Source organism: Mus pahari, chromosome 16 (genome assembly GCF_900095145.1).
Source record: "Mus pahari chromosome 16, PAHARI_EIJ_v1.1, whole genome shotgun sequence".
In the NCBI taxonomy this organism is placed as follows: domain Eukaryota; kingdom Metazoa; phylum Chordata; class Mammalia; order Rodentia; family Muridae; genus Mus; species Mus pahari.
The window spans coordinates 31,661,122-31,681,541 of NC_034605.1; the positions used below are offsets into that span (position 1 = coordinate 31,661,122).

The window sequence follows — 20,420 nt, forward strand, 5'->3', positions numbered from 1 at the left end:
CCATTTGTGTGAATTTTATGTATGTTGATTCACCCTTGCATCTTCTGGATGAAGCTAATTTACAGATATTATATTGAGAAGTTTGTTCATGAAAGATACTGGCTTACAATTTCTTTTTTCTTGGTCTTGTTTGGATATCAAAATAATAATGAATTTATAAAAAGGATGTAGAATTTTTTTTTTATTCTGCAGTCTAACAAGTCATAGTGATATTAGTTCATTGAGTGTCTAGGGGAATTCTGTCTTGACCTTTGGACTTTAGGACTTTTTTTCCAGTTGTAATTACTGTTTCTTTCTCACTTAATGTTATTTTTTAAATTATTAACTTCATCTGGATTCAGATTTAATAGGTTGTGCATATGGAAAATTTCATCTATGCATGTTTTTATTTTCTTTGCATTTTGTTTGGATGTCAATATATTCCAACCTTAAGTTTCCTCACACTCCACCCCTCATGGCACCCCCTCCACTCTCCCAAAGGCCCTCACCTCTTCCGTCTATCTTCAGGAAAAAAAAAAAAAAAAGCAGGCATCCCAAGGATATCAGCCAAACATGGCATAAAAAGTCACAAGACTAGATACACACCCTCACATCAAGTCAGGGCAAGGCAGAATAGTAAGAGGAAAATGATCCCAAGAGGGGACAATATAAAATCTGATACGCTCACATTCCTACTGTTAGGAGTCTGACAAAATCACCAAGCTAATAACCCTATCATATAGAGAGAATATCTAGAGCAAACCCATGCATACTCTGTGGTTGGTGCTTCAGTCTCTGTGAGCCACTATGACACTGCTGGACTGGTTTTGTTGCCTGTGTTCTCCTGATGTTAATTTGGTTAGATATAACTTTAAAGTATGTGTCTATACTTCTCTGAATGCCCTTAAATTGGGCTGACTGTGGTGGGTACTCACACTGTATGGAGGCCATAAAAAGTCACCAGACCTTCAAGAACTACAGTTATATACAGTTATAACCTGCCACATAGATCCTTTACTATCTTCTTTTCATCTCTAACTTTATTTTTTGGAATCTCACTAATTTTTTGGTCAAATTTGCTAGTGGTCAAATTTATTAGTTAATGTTATTAATTTTTTTATTAAACCTGATATATATCAGGTTTTTGAAAAGTTTAATAACATTTAATAACATTTAATATATATATCAGGTTGGTGGTTGTTTATGGAATGGATCCCCAGGTGGGGCAGTCTCTAGATGGTCTTTCCTTCAGTCTCTGCTCTGAACTTTGACTCTGTAACTCCTTCATCTGCATATCCATATATATATATATATATATATATATATATATATATATATATATATATTGCAATCAACTTGTTTTGTTTCTTTTTGTTTGTTTGTTTGTTTTTACTTTTTATTGGATATTTTCTTTATTTACATTTCAAATGTTATCCCCTTTCCCGATTTCCCCCACTCCCGGAAATCCCCTATCCCATTCTGCCTCCCCCTGCTTCTATGAGTGTGTTTCTCCACCCATCCAACCACTCCTGCCTCCCTTCCCTCGATTCCTCTATACTGGGGCATCTATCAAGCCTTCATAGGAACAAGGACCTCTCTTCCCATTAATGCCTGAGAAGGTGATCCTCTGCGACATAAGCAGCTGGAGCCATGTGTACTCCTTGGTTGGTGGCTTAGTCCCAGGGAATTCTGGGGCGTTTGGTTGGTTGATATGGTTAAGAACCTGATTTTTATCTCATTACTTATTTGTATTTTTATTTACATTTCATTAATTTTATCCCTGAATTTGATTATATATTCATAGCTAACTTTTTAAAGGTTATTTATTTTATTTTTAGGAATATAAGTGTTTGGGCTGACTGTGGTGGGTACTCACACTGTATGGAGGCCATAAAAAGTCACCAGACCTTCAAGAACTACAGTTATATACAGTTATAACATGCCATATAGATGCTGGAACTTGAACTATATCCTTTACAAGAGAAACAACTGCTCTTAAATAGTTTAGCATCTGGTGAGGATGTGGAGAAAGAGGAACACTCCTCCATTGCTGGTGGGATTGCAAGCTGGTACAACCACTCTGGAGATCAGTTTAGAAGTTCCTCCGAAAAGTGGACATATTTCTATCAGATCATCCAGCAATACCACTCCTGAGCATATACTAAGAAGATGTTCCAGCTTGTAATAAGGACACATGTTCCACTATGTTCATAGCAGCCTTGTTTATAATAGCGAGAAGCTGGAAAGAACCCAGATGGCCCTCAACAGAGGAATGGATACAGAAAATGTGGTACATTTACTCAGCTATTAAAAACAATTAATTCATGGAATGCTTAGGCAAATGGATGGATCTGGAAGATATCATCCTAAGAGAGGTAACCCAATCACAAAAGAACCAACATGGTTTGCAATCGCTGATAAGTGGATATTAGCCCAGAAACTAAGAATACTCAAGATACAATTAGCAAAACACATGAAACTCTAGAAGAAGGAAGACCTAAGTGTGGATACTTCATTCCTTCTTAGAAGGGGGAACAATATAGCCATGGAAGGGGTTACAGTATCAAATTTCAGAGTAGAAACTGAAGGAAGGACCATCCAGAGACTGCCCCACCTTGGAATCCATTCCATAAACAACCACCAAACCCAGACACTATTGCACATGCTAACAAGAGCTTGCTGACAGGAGCCTGATATAGCAATCTCCTGAGAGGCTCTGCCAGTACCTGACAAATACAGAAATGAATGCTCATAGTCATCCATTAGACAGAGCTCAGGGTTCCCAATGGAGGAACTAGAGAAAGTACCCAAGGAGCTGAAGGGTTTTGCAGCACCCTAGGAGGAACAACAATATGAACTAACCAGTAACCCCAGAGCTCCCTAAGCCTAAACCATCAATTAAAGAAAATACATGGAGGGACTTGTGTCTCTAGCTGCATATGTAGCAGAGGATAGCCTAGTTGGTCATCAATGTGAGGAGAGGCCCTTGGTCCTGTGAAGGTTCTATGCCCCAGTATAGGGGAATGCCTGGGCCAGGAAGCAGGAGTGGGTGGGTTGGGGAGCAGTGGGAGTGGGGAGAGGATAGGGGATTTTCAGAGGGGAAACTAGGGAATGACATTTGAAATGTAAATAAAGAAAATAGCTAAAAAAAATAGTTTAGCATCTTTTCCAACTCTGTATCTCCTTTTTGCTGATGTTGTTTGTTCTTGGTTTTCTAGAGACCTGGGTACCTTAAGTTACTAAGTTATTTGAAATCTTTTTGAGTTTTTATACAGCTGCATAGTACTGATAACATTCCTCTTGTGGTTATATTTCATTATGTCCCATAGATTTTATATGTCACATTTGCATTTTCATTCAAATCTAAAAATTCTATATTTTCTTCTTGTTTTCTCCACCGAATTTTGATTTGCTATTATATTGTTTAGCTCACATGTGTTTGCTTAATTTTTGTCATTCCTATTTGTCTATAGCCATCTTTTTTCCATGGTTGTCAGAGAGAATGAAGACTATTATTTTAATTGACCTATACATTGTATGAGTCCTTTTGTGTCCTAATATGTGGTCTGCTCTGCATAACATTCTATAGACTTCTCAGAAGAAGTGTTTGGGTGGAATGTTCTCCTAGATACACTGTATCTATGTCATCATTGAACTTCAGAGTTTCTGAATTTAGGTTTTCTGAGATGATCTATTTATTAGTGAAAATGGAGCATTGAAAAAAATCCACTCTCACAATGTTGTGGTCAAGCTGTAATTTAAAATATATTTTTTCTTGAAATTGGATGGTTTTCAATGGTAACATATATTGGGAATGAAATATTTTACCACCCAGCAGGAGTACTAATTTTGAGTTGTCAATTCTTTTGGCTGTGCAATTTTCTTTGTGATGGGTCCTAGGTATTTATAGTTAGGTCATGGCAGTGTTTCTTGGTATGAAACTTTCATCTCTGTATTCTTGAGTGAGTGTTTGAAATGCGTTACAGGGATTGGCAGCATGAGTATTTTGTTTCTGCCTAGAGAAGGGAGCAGGACTGTAGAATGTGACTGAGTGGTACAGAGTGGAGTAGATGCAGTCGACTGCAGAAGTTTAGCCTCTCTACCTAAGAAATGAGGTGGCTAATGTCCTCAGTGGATGTGATGTACTTTGTAGAGTAAGTTTTGGCTTACTACGTAAAGAGGAGTGTGGTGGTTCTAAGATTTGCCCCATATGCTCATATATTTGAATATGTGGCCCCAAGTTGGTGGACTATTTTGCAAAGGATTAGGGAGTGTGGTTTGGTGAATGATGTGTGTCAGTAGAGGTGGGCTTTGATATTTCAAAACAAACATCTGGCATACTTTATCTTTTTGATTCCAAACTGTGATTCAAGATGTAATCTCTCAGCTACTACTCCAGCACTATGCCTGCTTTCAACCATATTCTGTGGTATAATGGACAGGGCCTCACCCTCTGTAATAGTAAACAAGCTCCCAGTTAAATGCTTTCTTTTATAAGATGCCTTGATCATAGTGTATTGCACAGCAATACAAAAGTATCTAAGAAAGGAGATGAGATATATATTGAAAGGAAAGCATAGTATTCAACTCCTCAGACAGGTCTGGAATGCATTTATTTGCTTGATAGTATTTCCAAGTAAATAGAATTTGTAATAACCATAAACTAATTTTATGAATGATTTGTCACATTTTCCTCCTCATAGACTCTGAAAATACTTAATACTTAACATACACCTATATTTTAGACATAAATTTCATGCACAAAATATATTCTAAGAAAAGTTTTTTGAAAATAATCATATTTTAATTAAATGCTAATGTATATATATGTATATATATAAACTATTCTAGTTTTTATATTTTTCTTATTTTGAATATTTCCGTGAATAAGTATTTCTAATCCTTGAATTTTATGTTCCACATCTCCACTTGCATTTATTAAAGCTTCTTTGGAACAGAGGTTTTTCCAAACTAGTGTCACTAAAGTCAAAGACATTTTCCCCCTTGGCACATACATGTTGGTTCATTAATCCCCTTGAAAGTGAAAATTATTGAGATTTTAGAATTTTGTTTGTATCTATATGTAAAAAATAAATTTATGGGCTAACAATAGTGATCATTACAGAAAAAATAAATATTCTAAGTGTGTGTTATACAGAGCAGTCCCTAGGGCCAATGTTATACTGGCTTCCAGAACAAGGTGTTGTTTTTTTTTTATATAGCACCACAGAACCTCAGGTGCATAGTCCCCACTGTGAGTGAGTTGTTGCCTTGAGTACAAAATTAAAACTATAAAATTTACATAAGCTTTGTAGTCCATTTTATCATAATAGCTTTATGGCCATAAAAAAAAATCTAAGCTATTCTACACATTAAGTCATTTAAAATGGTTTTTTAAAACTAAATATTCTGCCAAAAGATGAAATGAATGATGTCAAAGGGCCAAGTTGGTACTTCCAGGCTGTTACTGTCTGTTTTATCATCCCATCCTCTTCACCATCAGTCTCAGGAAATTAGAAGTTATATGTTTATTTTCATTAGGAAATAAGTTTAAATAAGAAACGAATGCCTCAACTCTGATCTCCTTATGACATTGGTGTACAAAATGATACTGATATTGAGTTAACACTGGAAATTCATGATTTACTGAAAATCAGGAAAATCCCTCAAGACATTAAACTATTTACCCTGGCTCAAGCTAGGATCCAAATGTTAGTAGAGTTCAGAAGCACTTCTGGGAGTTAAATAAAAGATACAGGAAGTCACTCTCATTTCAAAATCTGAACCTATGGAAATATAATTAATTAGTTAAATTTGCACAGTGAAAGATGTTTATTACTCTCCATGAGTAAAAACACCAGCGTATACAACAAAGGGCACTGCGAGCAGACAAGGCTTTCACGGACAAGGTGACTGAATAATCTCAGAGAAGATAGTGCATTAGCTTCTCTACCATTGTAGGAACAGTGTACCTGGTGCTGGCATCAAACCTGCTTCTGTGGGAGAATGTGGCCTCGGTACTCATGGGTAACAAGATGAATCCACAAGGCAATTTTTCTCATAGACGCAAGGATGTACTGTTGAGGAGGCTCTATCTAGAAATATTAATTCTAAGGCTACAAGATTACTTGCAGACTTTGTAGGTGCACTCATTGACTTCTGGCTCCTTTTCATAAAGGGTCTCCACATGAATAGTCGGGATGAGATATATGCAAAGGAGAAAGCCTCTGTATTCAAATTTCAAACAACGCACCTCCATAGCTAGAGGGAAGCGTAGATACTAATATGCGGGGTAAGACAAGGTGGAAGTCAAATATTTTTTAAGATGCCTTGATTTTAATTTTTTACTATTTTTTAAAATAGCACTTTGTTTTACTCTTGTGACATAAGGCACTGAAGAGTGGGTAAGGGGAAGAGATTTGGTTCTTCTTCCATTATTTAGCTAACATTCTATTGGTATTCTTCACTTGGGGCCCTGTAGAAAATACAATAAAAAAAAGTCAGCAATGATTTCATTAAAGTGATTATTAGAGTGGCAGACATTGAGGCTAGGTCTGTATGTGAAAGGAAATTAATAACTCAAATAAGATAGAGGAAATTTCAGAAGAGCCTGCCGCAGTTGGAGAACTATAGGCAATCAATGGCCCCTGAGAGAAGTATAAGTACTCATCACTGGGGAGGAATCCCTGATAGATGCTCCAATCCCAAGTGTCCAGCCCCAAAAGCATGTACATGAGAGCCACAACAAACAGACTCAACAAGTTTCAGAAATACCTAAATATCTATAACAATTATAATTATAGAAGATGAAGTCATGAATGTAACAGAGATAGGGGCATAGCAGGAGATAGAGGTGAGAGGGAGGTGTGCAAAGCACCTAAATAGTATAAGCATGGATAAAATTCTCAAATAAAAATCATAAATAAAAATCATTTTTTGTATATATATCCTAATTCTAGGAATTAATTTTTAAAACAAGTCCATTATGGCATAATAAAAATTAGGTCTGGTACAGATAGACAAAAGTGTCTGGTCTTTATAGTAAGGGCACTTGAAAGACTGTATCTTGCCTATCCTGGTAAATTCGGTGAAGCCAAAAGGCATGAAGAACTCCATACTTGTGCGGATGTGTCTCGATGTAAATACTTTATATTGTTCCTGTCATTTTACTTACTTAATTTTTACATTCCCCTGTTTTATGGATCATATTTATAATATTCTAACAACCTTTTCAAACTATCCAGAATGTTGACAATTTTATTTGTGCTGGTTACTCTCTGTTGCCAACTTAACACAAATTAAAGTCATATGGGAAGAAGAAAAGCAACTGAAGGGTTGCATGTATCAGATTGGCTTGTGGGGAGGTCTCTGGGAATGTTCATGATTGTTAATTGATGTAGGATGGTGTATTCCACCCTAGGCAGCACTACCCACACAAAGTTGGTCATGGGAAGCAAAGAGAAAAAGAAGCTGGGAAGAAACCAGTTAGCAAGCTTGTGTGATTCCTGCTTCTGTTCCTACTTCCATTCTTACCGATTTCTTTCAATGATGGACTAGGAATTTAAAGGATACACTGAAAGAACCCATTTCCTTTCCTAGTTACTTTTGGGCAGGATGTTCACAGCATCAGGAAACAAACTAGAACTGAATCTGGCCAGGAGAAGCTGAGAGCCGCTGGGGTGGACCTGATCATGTGGTGTGGGGGAAGGATTATGGAAGTATTTGAAATCTTTGGTCTGGAAACCCATTTAGTGCTCAGATCAGAGAATGTTGCTGTTTTGTGGGCCCTTGGGGTAGTGATAACACTGGTGAAAGTATAGATGATGGAGGACTGGCTTGTGAAGCTTCAGAGGAAAGCATAGATTCTCTCAGGGTTGCCCATGTAATAGTTTAGATTCAGAGTCCATGCAAGTGAAATATTAGTGTTTCACTGGGTATCTTGGCTACATTTCTATTGCTATGATAAAATCACTGACCCTTAGCAATTGGGGAGTAAAGTTAGTTTGGGCTTATAGTTTCACATCACCGTTCATCACTGAGGGAAGTCGGGCCCAGAAATCAAGGAGGAAGTGGAGGTTCGAAATGGAAGCAGAGAGCAAGAAGAAATGCCGTTCAGTGGTTCTCTTCCCATGGCTTACTCACTTCACTTTCTTATACCACTTCACGCCACCTGCCCTAGGATGGCACTACCTCCATTGAGCTTGGCACTCCCACATCCATCATCAATCAGGAAATTGCCCTCACAGTCTTGTTTACATTTCAGGCTGAGGGAAGCACTTCCTCAGCTGAAGTCCTCTCTCTGCCTTGTGACATGTTGACAGAAAGCTAGCCAGCACATTGGGATAATGGCTGCAGATGAAATGAAGTTGAATAATTGCTATTTCTAAAAAAAAAAAAAAAAAGTCAATGCCATTTAAAAAAAATCTCCTGAGACATGGTTCTGGGGGTTGTTTTTGTGTATGTGTGTTTGTTTTCGTTTTTTGGAGTCAGCAAACAGGATCTGTGGTCCAAAGTAACTTAGACAGGACATCAAGTTGGCAGTGGGAAATGGCCATGTCCAGAGTCCTTCTCATGCTACTTCTTCTGAAACTAAGAGTGGTCATGGAGATCACTGAAGGCTTGATATTGTGTGACGGGTTGGTGGCCCTGCAGAATGACTCTGAGAGGCCACTCGCAAAGGTGCAGCCTTGGTTGCAGAGGGGACCCAAGGATATCAGCATGCCAGTTTTAGTTCTGTTTGTCAAATGATAACTTTTAGGACAGTGAAAAGAGCTAACTTGGAAGGGTCCAGGGTCTTTGGAGTTATATTAATTATAGATCAATGACTAAAGATCGCTGTTTGAAATTTAAGTAAAAAGATCATTTCCTTAGGGTGTTAATTTCATTTTTCAGAACTTTTAAAATTAATTACACATCAGATGCATTAGCATTCTGATCATTGATTAGTTTTTATATTGGGAATCTCCAAGAAATTGAATATTTCATCACTTCCCAAATACATAGTCTACCATTACCTTAAGGTTCAAAAATTATGGTTTTCAACAGATACCTTCCTATTCCAGAATGGAGTAAGCCAGGGTAGGAGACACACTGAATAGATTCACATTCATACCATTTGTATGAATACTACTAAACTCAGAAAATTCAGTCAAAGCCAAGTTGTCACGGAAACTATAATAGGTATATTAATCATGCTTCCATTGAAAATGAACAACAAAAGGAAAATTATATTGCACAGCTGATAAATTATAAGTGAAATCTGGTAAGTGACAATTTAACAGTATGGGACCCTTGCATAATACCTACCCTATGGCTGTACTCACTACTCTGTAGGAAAGTTTGAAATGGCATTGACTTCCATGCTTAAATATCCATTAATATAAACTTGTGTGATGCCAACACAATCACATTTATCATATGTTACTATTGCAAGCTGTGTTGGCAGAGTTTTGTATACCTACAAGCTCACTAATTTCTCTTAGCTTTTAAGTGTCTACTGTTTCTATTTCTGGTTCTTTTTCCACAAGCTGATGTCTAGTCACTCTGTCTCTACCTGGGTCATAGTTGAAATCCACCTGCAGAAATATATTAAGTATATGCTGTGTGGTTTTCTTCACTATTCAGCTGTCCCTCTGTGTGATGACAGGTCTCCACATCATGCCAGCCCTAACACACAGTTGCTTTCATCTCTCACTTCTTATGTTCCTCCATGCAATATCTATGATGATTTATTATGAGCATCATTATGTATCTCAATATACTCCTACACTTACAACCCATTCTCCATTCTTGCTCAATGGCATAAGCCTTCTGTGGGTCAACAATTCTTGCTTAAATAATTAATATAATGAAATAAACGTGAGAAGAAAATAGGAACTGGAAGAAGTAACATTCATAGGTGTTAGCACTTCACTAGAAATTCCATAAGCACTCTATTGACATTTCTGAGTTTATCCCCTGTAAAAGTCTGTAACACATGGTAAGTGTCTACATTTTACAATTCTACCCTTCTATCACCTTCAAATGATTATTTTAAATATGCACATGGATAACAAGGGGAAATGATATCGCAGCCTCTTTGAGCAACTATTATGTGAACCCGCTGTTGTCTTCTTGTTTTAATAAGATTATTTGATTCCAGTTGCTTAGTGACAAGTCCTAGGAAAACAGTGTCAAAATGCACGAAAGCCTGGAACAAACCTTTTGAATCATCTAGTAATTGAAGCATCTTCAAGAAATGGATCCGCTTGTCTTCACATCTCCAATTTCAGATATAATAAAGAAAAAGCAAAGAAACAAACAAACGAAAGTAACCATGTAAGACCTAGAAGTAGTTACACAGTTGTGCCCCAAGGTAAACAGCTGTTTACACTTTTCTGCTTTTCTCATTGTCACTGAGTTTTTCTGTGCAAATGTGATTGAGTTTTAAAACACTTCTCTTTGCAAGGAAGAAATGTATCTTATTTTATCTTCAGAGATGTTTTGTTTAGTAAATACTTAACGTTTGTGTGGTGGTTGGAAAACAAATGTTCCCCATAGACTCATAGAGAGTAGCAATACAGGAGATGTTGTCTTGTTAGAGTAGATGTAGTCTTGTTAGAAGAGGTGCGTTGCTAGATATGCACTCACTGATAAGCGGATATTAGCCCAGAAACTTAGAATACCCAAGATACATTATGCAAAACACAAGAAAACCAAGAAAGATGACTATCATGTGAATACTTCATTCCTCCTTAGAATAAGGAACAAAATACTCATGAAAGGATATAGGTACAGAGACAAAATTTAGAGCTAAGATGAAAGGATGGACTATTCAGAGACTACTCCATCCGGGAATCGATCCCATCATCAGCCACCAAACCTAGATACTAATGCTCGTGCCAGCAAGAGTCTGCTGAAGGGACCCTGATATAGCGGCCTCTTGTGAGGCTATGCCAGGGCCTGGCAAACACAGAAGTGGATGCTCACAGCCAGCTATTGGATGGAACACAGGGTCCCCAATGGAGGAGCTAGAAAAAGTACCCAAGGAACTGAAGGGGGCTGCAACCCTGTAGGTGGAACAATAATATGAACTAACCAGTACCCCCTGAGCTTGTGTCTCTAGCTGCATATGGAGCAGAAGATGGCCTAATCGGCCATCACTGGGAAGAGAGGCCCCTTGGACTTGCAAACTTTATATGACCCAGCACAAGGGAAGGCCTGTACCAAGTAGTGGAAGTGGGTGGGTAGGGGAGCAGGGGCGGAGGAGGGGGTATAGGGAACTTTCAGGATAGCATTTGAAATGTAAATAAAGAAAATAATAATAATTTAAAAAAGAAGAAAAAACAGCAAAAGAAGAAGAAGAAGAAGAAGAAGAAGAAGAAGAAGAAGAAGAAGAAGAAGAAGAAGAAGAAGAAGAAGAAGAAGAAGAAGAAGAAGAGGTGTGTTGCTTTGACATTTTAGAAGCTCAATCAAAAGCTCAGTGGCTCATTGTCTCTTCTGCTGATCAAGATGTAGAACTCTCAGTTATCTCTCCTGCCATGTTTGTCTGCTACTGCTATGGTTCTTATCATGATGCAAATGGAATAAACCTATGAAATGTAAGACACCCTCAATTAAATGTTTTTCTTCATAAAAGTTTCCATGATCATGTTGTCTCCTCACAGTTATTGAAACCCAAACTAAGACAGTTTGCATTCATTACTAATGTTAGTTTCAGCAACAAATAAGAAAAATCTATTTCTATTTTTTTCAACTATAATTTTACAAATTAAATAATCACTCATAATCTATGGATTAGCTTTCCCTGTTCTCAATTCTAAATATAGTATTTAATTCTTGAAATTATTTTTCTTTTCTAAAACATACCTAGAGGCAGGATATATAAACTTATATCATCATAAAACATAATGATTTTTTTTGCATTAATGTAAACATGTAATAAGCCTTTCATGATATAGATTTGGAGTATAGAAATAATAACTTCTGCCTAATAGTCTGCAAATGTCTATGAAAGAGGCTTCCTGTGGTCCACTTACACCATAATTGAGAAGTATAGAAAATAAGGACATTAAGAAACATAGGCAGTATTCCATTTAATTCTATTCCATTTAATCCCAGTTGACTTTATATGTCAAAAGCTTATGATTTACAGAGTGTTGGAAAAATGAACCAAGGGTATTTTAAACACACACACACACACACAAAAATCAAATCCATGAATCACACTAGACAATAACTGCTGCATGCAATGGTTTAAACTGTACCTTCTTGGGCAGAAAGATGGATACCTTAACTACCTCAGCAGATGATGCTAGTCCAGTCATTGCCTGACTAACTGAATCTTAATCACAAATTTCTATTTTAATTGGGCCTAAAGTTTAAGATTCAGAATTGATTTGCTCCAAAATATAGGATAATAGTATAACATCAGAATTCATACTACATAAAGAATAGTTAAAGACTGAGGACATATAGTGTTCATGTAGTAAGATAAACAAAACCTGTTTATTCATTGTCCTTTTGTCAAATACATGTCTAAAATCAAAGAACATCTCATCTCTTGCGCATCTGTCAGCTCCTATAAGAACATACTTTGGTATGCTAGGCATGAAGGAACCCTATAAACATGTGTTACTAAGTACATGTAGCTCAAGAAGGGAATTTAATTTTCCAAAATCACTGCACCAGAACCCAAACCAGGCTAGCAAACACATTTAGCAAAAATGGCTTCTGTGTTTTATTCCTGAGAGTATTGTATCTCAGAGGTAGGAGTTCAGTCTCACAATTTGATCTGATTGGCCAATTAACACTAAGGGAAGGGGGAGATTCCAGAAACATAAGCCCTAGCCAAGTTAACCACCTTTGATAGAAAAGAAAAATGTTACAAACATATGAACCTTCTAGCACAAATACAACTCCATCTCCCAATTATTTTGCTTAGTACATCCCCTTCTCTGTATATCATAATCACACTGTTTGCACTAACCTCCCATTCCCTGCATCTCACACTCACTGTTCTTAGTACTATCCCCTTAGCATCTGGTGGTTGAGATCACAAATCCAGGAAGACAGGGATTAGCAGTTCCATGACCTTTCTTCTCCCCTTTTACATATTAGTTTCTATTCCTTTGATTTTCTGATATTTGGACAGAGAATTGGGAGACATGAGAACATTTTGACATTATTAACATGATAGTGACTATTTATTAACAATTGGAATGCAAAATTAATTCACTGAGAATGTCAGGTTCCTCTCTCATAGGACACAATAATTATTTCCTTAGACACACACATTTGTAATGACTCAGAGTCCAGTGTCTTTCACTCTACCATATATGGTGTCTTTTTCTGTCTCTGCTGCTTCTCCTCTCATGTTGAAAGACATTGATTCAAACTAGAGCTTCTACAAAGAAACAGGGAGTAATGTCCCTCATCACAGCAGGCTTTGAAACAGCATGGAATCACTCTTACTTCCTTCTTGGGTTCTCTAAAATTATTGTTTCTTCTGTTCACTAGACACTAGGTTTTTTTTAAAAAATCAGTTACTTCATAGGCATTCAGCTGAGGAATGATGTCACATTTTCCCTCCATTTGACCCTATGAATGAATCATTTTCTCTATCCAACAATCAAGGAATAAGCCCAAAAGACACTGTCTTCATTAAATCAGGAGAGATGAGATGTTTGGGGGTAGTTCAGCTTGTCTTCTGATTCCAAGAAACATAAGATTGTGACTTCCTTCACTCTTTGATCTTTAGGGGCTTATGGTTGTCAGACAATTCTTATTGTTCATGATATTACTAGGGAAACTAAATACTCCTCTTGGGTTCTTAGTCTTGTTAAAAGAATTCTTGAACAGTCTCAGAAGGAAGTTTGAGAACAATTTTATTAATGTTTGACAGAAAAACAACAGAGCAAATAAACTCTGAATCTTGGCAGTTGCCTGAAGGAAAGTTAGGCAGAAGAAAAAGACAGAAATTCATGTCTTATGAACTAGGATTCAAGAATCCTTGTAGCTTTATTACTGGACTCTGGCAAGCAGCTGTGTAGCAATGGGGTAGTGACACCATGGAGTGTAACTTCATCTGTTTGACAATGGCATTAACAAAATAAATTTTATCTTGACTTTTATTACTAAAACATCATTTAACATTTCTGTACAACATAACAAAAAGCACATTGAGCTTTAGCATTATTCTTGTATGGTTGGCAAATACACTGCAAGAGATAATCAAGAACATCTAGCTTTCATACAAGATCTTCAGGTCTCCACGTTTTGGGCAACATTGACTGGAGAGGAACCCACAGATGTCAATGCAGAGAGTGATCCATAAAGAGGTAAGAATGAGAACCTAGTTCAGACTAAATTCTTCATGTATGTATGTATGTATGTATGTATGTATGCATATATGTATGTATTTTCCAGTTAAGTATCTGATGGTGTCATCTCATGATAGCTTGACCCTATAAATAGTATGGGATTTCAGTAATATGATGAATATTAAAATTTCATTTGCTAGCATAAGCAGGACCATTATTATTAGTATTTACCTGTGATGAGAGTCCCAGAAAGAAAAATATATAAAGAGTTATTTGATAAAGATAAACTTTAGATAGAAAATACAATGCTATTTTGCTCTAGTTGCTACAGCCCCATGCAATGCTTGGGGCTATGCTCTATAGCTTACTAGTTAGAGAGAAGCATTGTACATGCTTATAGTTTATTTTGAACATAGATATTGACATATCTGACAGCAGAAAGTACCCAAGACATAGACAGCCATATTTTCAGATGTCAAGCTGATATCCACTCATTATTAATTGTGCTTGTCATGGGCACTCTGGTGGTTTTTAGTAGGTATTCCTCAAGATAGGGAGACTTCATCAGGAGGAATACCATTGGTACATTTTTTATAGCAACTCCACTGCTCTGTCAATTGTTTTCTACTTTGCAATCTGCTTTTATGCCATCACTTTTAAAGAAAAATTAAAGCTGAACTTATGCCAGCTTATACAGTAGAATCCTGTGCATTGTAGCTATCCACTATACTGGAGTACTACTGAGACCCTCCCGAGTTTCAAATTTAACTTTCTTCTTGTTCAGGTAGATTCACAGTGAATCAGAAGTACAGATGGGTAGAAACTGGTAGTAGGAAGGACTTGCCAGATTAACTTCAAACCCCACGTAATGTCCTTTATCATAAATGATTATAGATTAAGCAAAGTAGACATTTTCTTTATTCACTTCGGAGAGTGATGATTCGTTTAGGGTAGCTGTTTGTCACTTGCTTTTAAGCAACATAGAATATGGGTTCATCTCACTATTATATCATCATAAAAGTATTTCCACTCTGTCTTTAAGAACACATCACGTATATTACAGAGATTTCTAGACAATAGGAGACAGCCCAATCAACATGCTCTTAAGCTCATTGTTGTTGAGCTCATTCTTTTGATAGGTAGAACTCAGGAAGCTTTAAAAAACAAAATGGGATTTAAGCTTGAGAGCTTCTAATCTTCTCTGTGTGTTTGAAAAACACACTATTTTTGTAAATGCACAATGACGATAGTCTGATAGAAAAAGAGAGAGATTTAAGTGCTTCTCTTTACAATAGCAATTCATTCACTGGCTAGGACATCAGCCTAGGGTCACATTTACAGTGGGATATTTAGATGAGTCTAAGAAACCAACTGGAGGGTAAATGAGATTACTAAGATGCTAAAATATTAGTCTTTTTTTTTTTTAAAGAATAAACAGAAAAATATGCAGCAATTGTACTGGCCTTAAAGCGGAGTTCCTTGGAGAATACAAATAGAGCAGGTCACAGGAAAGAAGAGGTACAATTGGGTTCCCAGAAATGTACGAAATGCAGCTGCTTTGGTGAGTGTCAGACTTAGTTTAAAAAAAAAAAAAAAGAATCCATGCTAACCACCCCCCCAAAAAAATGTCTTGATAAATAATGAGCATGAGTTACTGTGTATAGAGAAAGCTCAGTTATAGTAACAAATGTTAGCATGTCGTGGGTGAGCAATTGCCCTGCTTCAGACAATATACAGAGTATACAACATTCTTTTCTCCACTGAAAGAAATTATGATGAGGGGTGGATTTGCTGCAGAGACTGATGGTGTATAGAAGCGTTGGGGACTCCCGTCTGTGCTATGGAGTGTGGGATGAACTTGTGGGAAAACAGAAAATGTTCAGCCATGGAAACTTTTAACCCAGCCCTAGGCCTGTTCAGCAGACCTCTCTGACCAATGAAAAGGGCAATGGCCACAGGGTAGCCTAGAGAGAATGGAGACAGGCAGCATCCTGAAGCTACAGGAAATAATGCATCCTGTTTGCTCCGACCTAGGTCAGAGGATGTGAATTGTTCTCCACCCATCTATTGCAGGTGACGAAGCAAAAAGCCTCCCTGATAATGAGCTTATTACAGACAGCTAAGTAGGTGATGACTCCCATTTACCCTACTATACTCAACAATAAATAAAAAAGAATGATGAATAATAGCTTTTCTTATTGGAACAATCTAACTTTATTATTTTAAATGCTAAATACTTATATCTGTCTTATTCTGTACAATGCTTAGGGTCTCAGCTAGAGCAATAGAGAAGAAAGCGAAGAAAGGGAAACACAGGAGATACAGATGTGTCAGACAGAAGCCAAAGACTCCCCAGGTGAATTGCTTTTTTAAAGGTCTGTTTAAAAAGTTCATATGGAGGTGAAAATAAGATAGAAAATAGAATGTCCACTTTAAGTGCTCCAGACAGCTTAGCCTACATATAAGGTAATATGATTTTGTTTTCTTTAAAGCCAACATATGCTCACCACCTTAGCAGGAGTGCATCTGAGCTGGGCAGTGGTGGTGCACACCTTTAATTCTAGCACTTGGGAGGCAGAGGCAGGCAAGTTTCTGAGTTCGAGGCCAGGCTGGTCTACAGAGTGAGTTCCAGGACAGCAGGGACTACACCGAGAAACCCTGTCTCAAACAAACAAACAAACAAAGCAAGAGTGCATCTGTCATCTGTCATCTGTCTGGGGCTCCCTCAGAGGATAATCGGCCATCATTAGCAAGAGAGGCCCCTTGGTCTTGTAAACTTTTTATGACCCAGCACAGGGGAAGGCCAGGGCCAAGTAGTGGGAGTGGGTGGGTAGGGGAGCAGGGGCGGGGGGNGGGTATAGGGAACTTTCGGGATAGCATTTGAAATGTAAATAAAGAAAATAATAATAAAAAAATATGAAAAAAAAAAAAAAGTTCATATGGCCCCACTTCTTTAAGAGAATAAACATTTTCTAAATGGGTTCTGCTCTGCCAAAGGCCAGGGAGTAGGGCAGTCCTCACTCCAACTTTTCCCACCATAAGCCAGGAAAGTCCTGGTCCCTGAGCCCCCTGAATCCCACCTCCCAGGTCTCAACATTCCCATGAGTTACACCTCTGTGACCTCAAGAGAGAAGTTCTGCTTCTTGTGAATTCTGCTGGCCCCAGTCCAAGTACTTCTCGCTTTTATTGTCCTTTCTCCTCTTGCTTTTCACATGGCTCCAAGTAGCAGGTCTCACTGAGGGTCAGTTTCAGGAGGCAATTACCGGATGGATGGATGGATGGATGGATGGATGGATGGATGGATGGATGGATGGATGGGGTTCTTACCCTGAGCCACCTACATTATTTTTCCTGTGTGGCTTCCTCTGGATCTATATTCAGACCCAGAGGTCTTGACTTGAAGTCTCTGTACTGGCTGCTTCCCCTACTCAACATTTTTTTTTGACTTAACTTTTCTAAAAACCAAGGCATGTCTCAAGCTGGGAATCTTTCTGTGCCTGTCATTGGAGCCCTTCTTTGATTCAGCAAGCCAGCCTAATTTCCCTGAATGTCCCACCTTCTCAATGTCAACAAGTCAAGTGTTTGAAGAGGTCCAAAGGCGGGTTACCTCAGGATGCAAGTGGTCTCAGGCACTGTTTTTTTCTGAAGACACTGGTTTCAACAAGAAAGTTTAGCTGAAGTTCAAAGCAGGAGTCTTCATTGAATGCATGCCTGTACTCTCTGTCCTCATCTGATACCCCAATAATCTGGACACGACCAGCTGGGTATGGAAGGACTCAAAGTTCTCTGGTTCACAGTTTCTTGTCACTGAAGCATCATGGAAATAGAGTTCCTCCCTGTATATCAGCCCAGCCCTGAGAAGAGTAAGGGCTACCACCCTTACGCCAACAATGTCCAGAGAGTCATGGCACAGGTGCTGAGCATTTTGGCCACTGCATGTGAGTTTGTAGGAAGCATTCCTGTGATGGCCATGGTGGGGCCAGCTGAAGGTAACATTGCAGCCCTAGCCCTGGGAACTGGAAAAGATGTTACAGAAGGCTGAGCTGTCCCTGGCTTTATGGACATGGGGGCAGAGTCAGGCTGAAATGGAATGATCAGTTAAGAGACATTTGGCTGGCAGCTATAGCTCTCAGGTCCTTCTACAGTGGTTGCTGCCTTCTGTTACTTCCAACAGGAGGCCAAGGGTTTGGTCGACTTCCAAAATGCAGTCATTGCATTAGTATGCCTGGATGAGGGAAAGGAGTCTGGAAGAGCTGTCTTGCCTGGTGTTTGGGCTCTTTGCTAAAGAGCAGGCAGAAGGACCTGGCCACCTGCTTCAGTATCATCCTGTACCTGTTTCTGAGTTTACTCTGTCCTGCTGCCTTGACTTTGTATGCAGAGATCTGTTAAGCTGCCAAGGCCTCTCCCTTTGTCAATTCCAGACCTCCCTCTATGGCTCTCTGTATGGAAAGCATTTCAGAACCTTCCTACACCATCATGCAACCCTTGAAATGCCTCTCAGATTCCAAATGCCTCATGCACAACAAACCCACTGACCTAGTCAATGTACAAGCCTCCAAACAATAAATACTATGGCTGGACACCTCAGTCGCCCATGCTTCCTCAGCTCAAACCCAGCCCTGCTCTAAGGACAGTGTCTTAACCACATCTCTGCTCCGGTTTGATTGGGGGAGGGGTAACTATTATTGTTTGTTTTCTAAGTTTAATTTAATTCTTTGTTTGGTGACATTTTGGTAAAAGATGATTTTTTATATAAATATATCTCTATTTAAAACTGAAGCTCAGAAAAAAAATTCTGAAGGTATCAAGACATAAAATCAACCCAAAACTTCGAAGCACTTGGTAGTGTTCCTGAAAGCCAATAATAAATTTTTCTAAAATGTAGTCAGAAAAAAATTACATTTACAATAGCTCCAAAGTAAATTAAAATAACTAGTAATAAGTCAGACAAGGGTATGAAAGACTTAAGTTAAGAAAATTATAAGTTAATGGAGAAACAAATTGAAGAACAGACTGAAAATACTACAAGATGGGAAGAGCTTCCATGTCCACAGATTAGCACAAGTGGCACTGGGAACATGCTTGTTTGGCCAAGAATGATGTACCTATTCCACGTAATCCTAGTAAAATATGAATGACATGCTTTCCGGACCTAAAAAAAGAATCCCCAGAAGAATTGTAAACTTCTGAGTAGCCAAGGCAAGCTTGCCCTAAGGAGCAGCATTGGATACGTGATTATAACCATTTTGCATTAAAAAAAAATTAGAATCTTAGTCAAAAAAATTAATGGTACTAGTATAAATCCATGTAGAAGAAAAATCATGTGTACAGGAAGAAAATCATGTGTACACACACAAACTGTGTTTCAATATATATTCCAAAACACACATTGGAGAAAGAGCTTTTCCAACAAACAGCACTGGAGAATCTTTATCTAGCATAGAAGAAAACATAAATGAACAAGAACAAAACACCCAGATCTTTCTCTCTCACCCAGAAAAAAACTCAGCTCAAAATATGTCAAAGACCTGAGTGTAAGACCTAAAACCAAGAGCTACAAGGTTAAAACATTTCAAGTTACACACAGAGATAAGGATTTTTCACTCATGAAAAATAATGAGCAAGTCATACTATCACCACCCATCCAAAGACAAATGGGATTACATAAAATTAAAAAACTTCTTTACATCAAAAGAGAAATACTGTGCAGAGGGAAGATAAAAGTGTACAAGATGAGAGAAAATAGTTACTAATATGTCTGACGTGAATATCTAGACACTCTACATAACTTTAAAAAACCAAACACAAAAATAATCATCCAGTCAAATGTCCACATGAGTTATGTGAACATTTATCAAAGAGAAAAATAAATATATGAAAAAAAATGTTTCCTCTAGAAAACAGGAAAATTAGAACGAAAATTTCTTTTATATTCCCTCTCACCCAATCCCAGAATGGCTGCAATTCAGAAAATGAATGAGGGACCATGCTGATCACGATGTGGAAAGACAAGAAACAAGAAGAATCACAAGCTGGGGATGGTCACATGAAGTGACACTGCAAGTCATGAAATCACTGTGAATTATAATGAAGAATATGCAGTAATTTCATGAATGTTCTAATCTCTGAGGCAGATATATT

General features: G+C 37.9%; 1 pseudogene; it reads left to right on the top strand.

Annotated features, from left to right (window-relative positions):
- The window catches only part of LOC110334300, a 42,680-nt pseudogene extending 23,866 nt beyond the window's left edge, over positions 1 to 18,814 (top strand).
- The last annotated feature ends 1,606 nt before the right edge of the window (positions 18,815 to 20,420 follow it).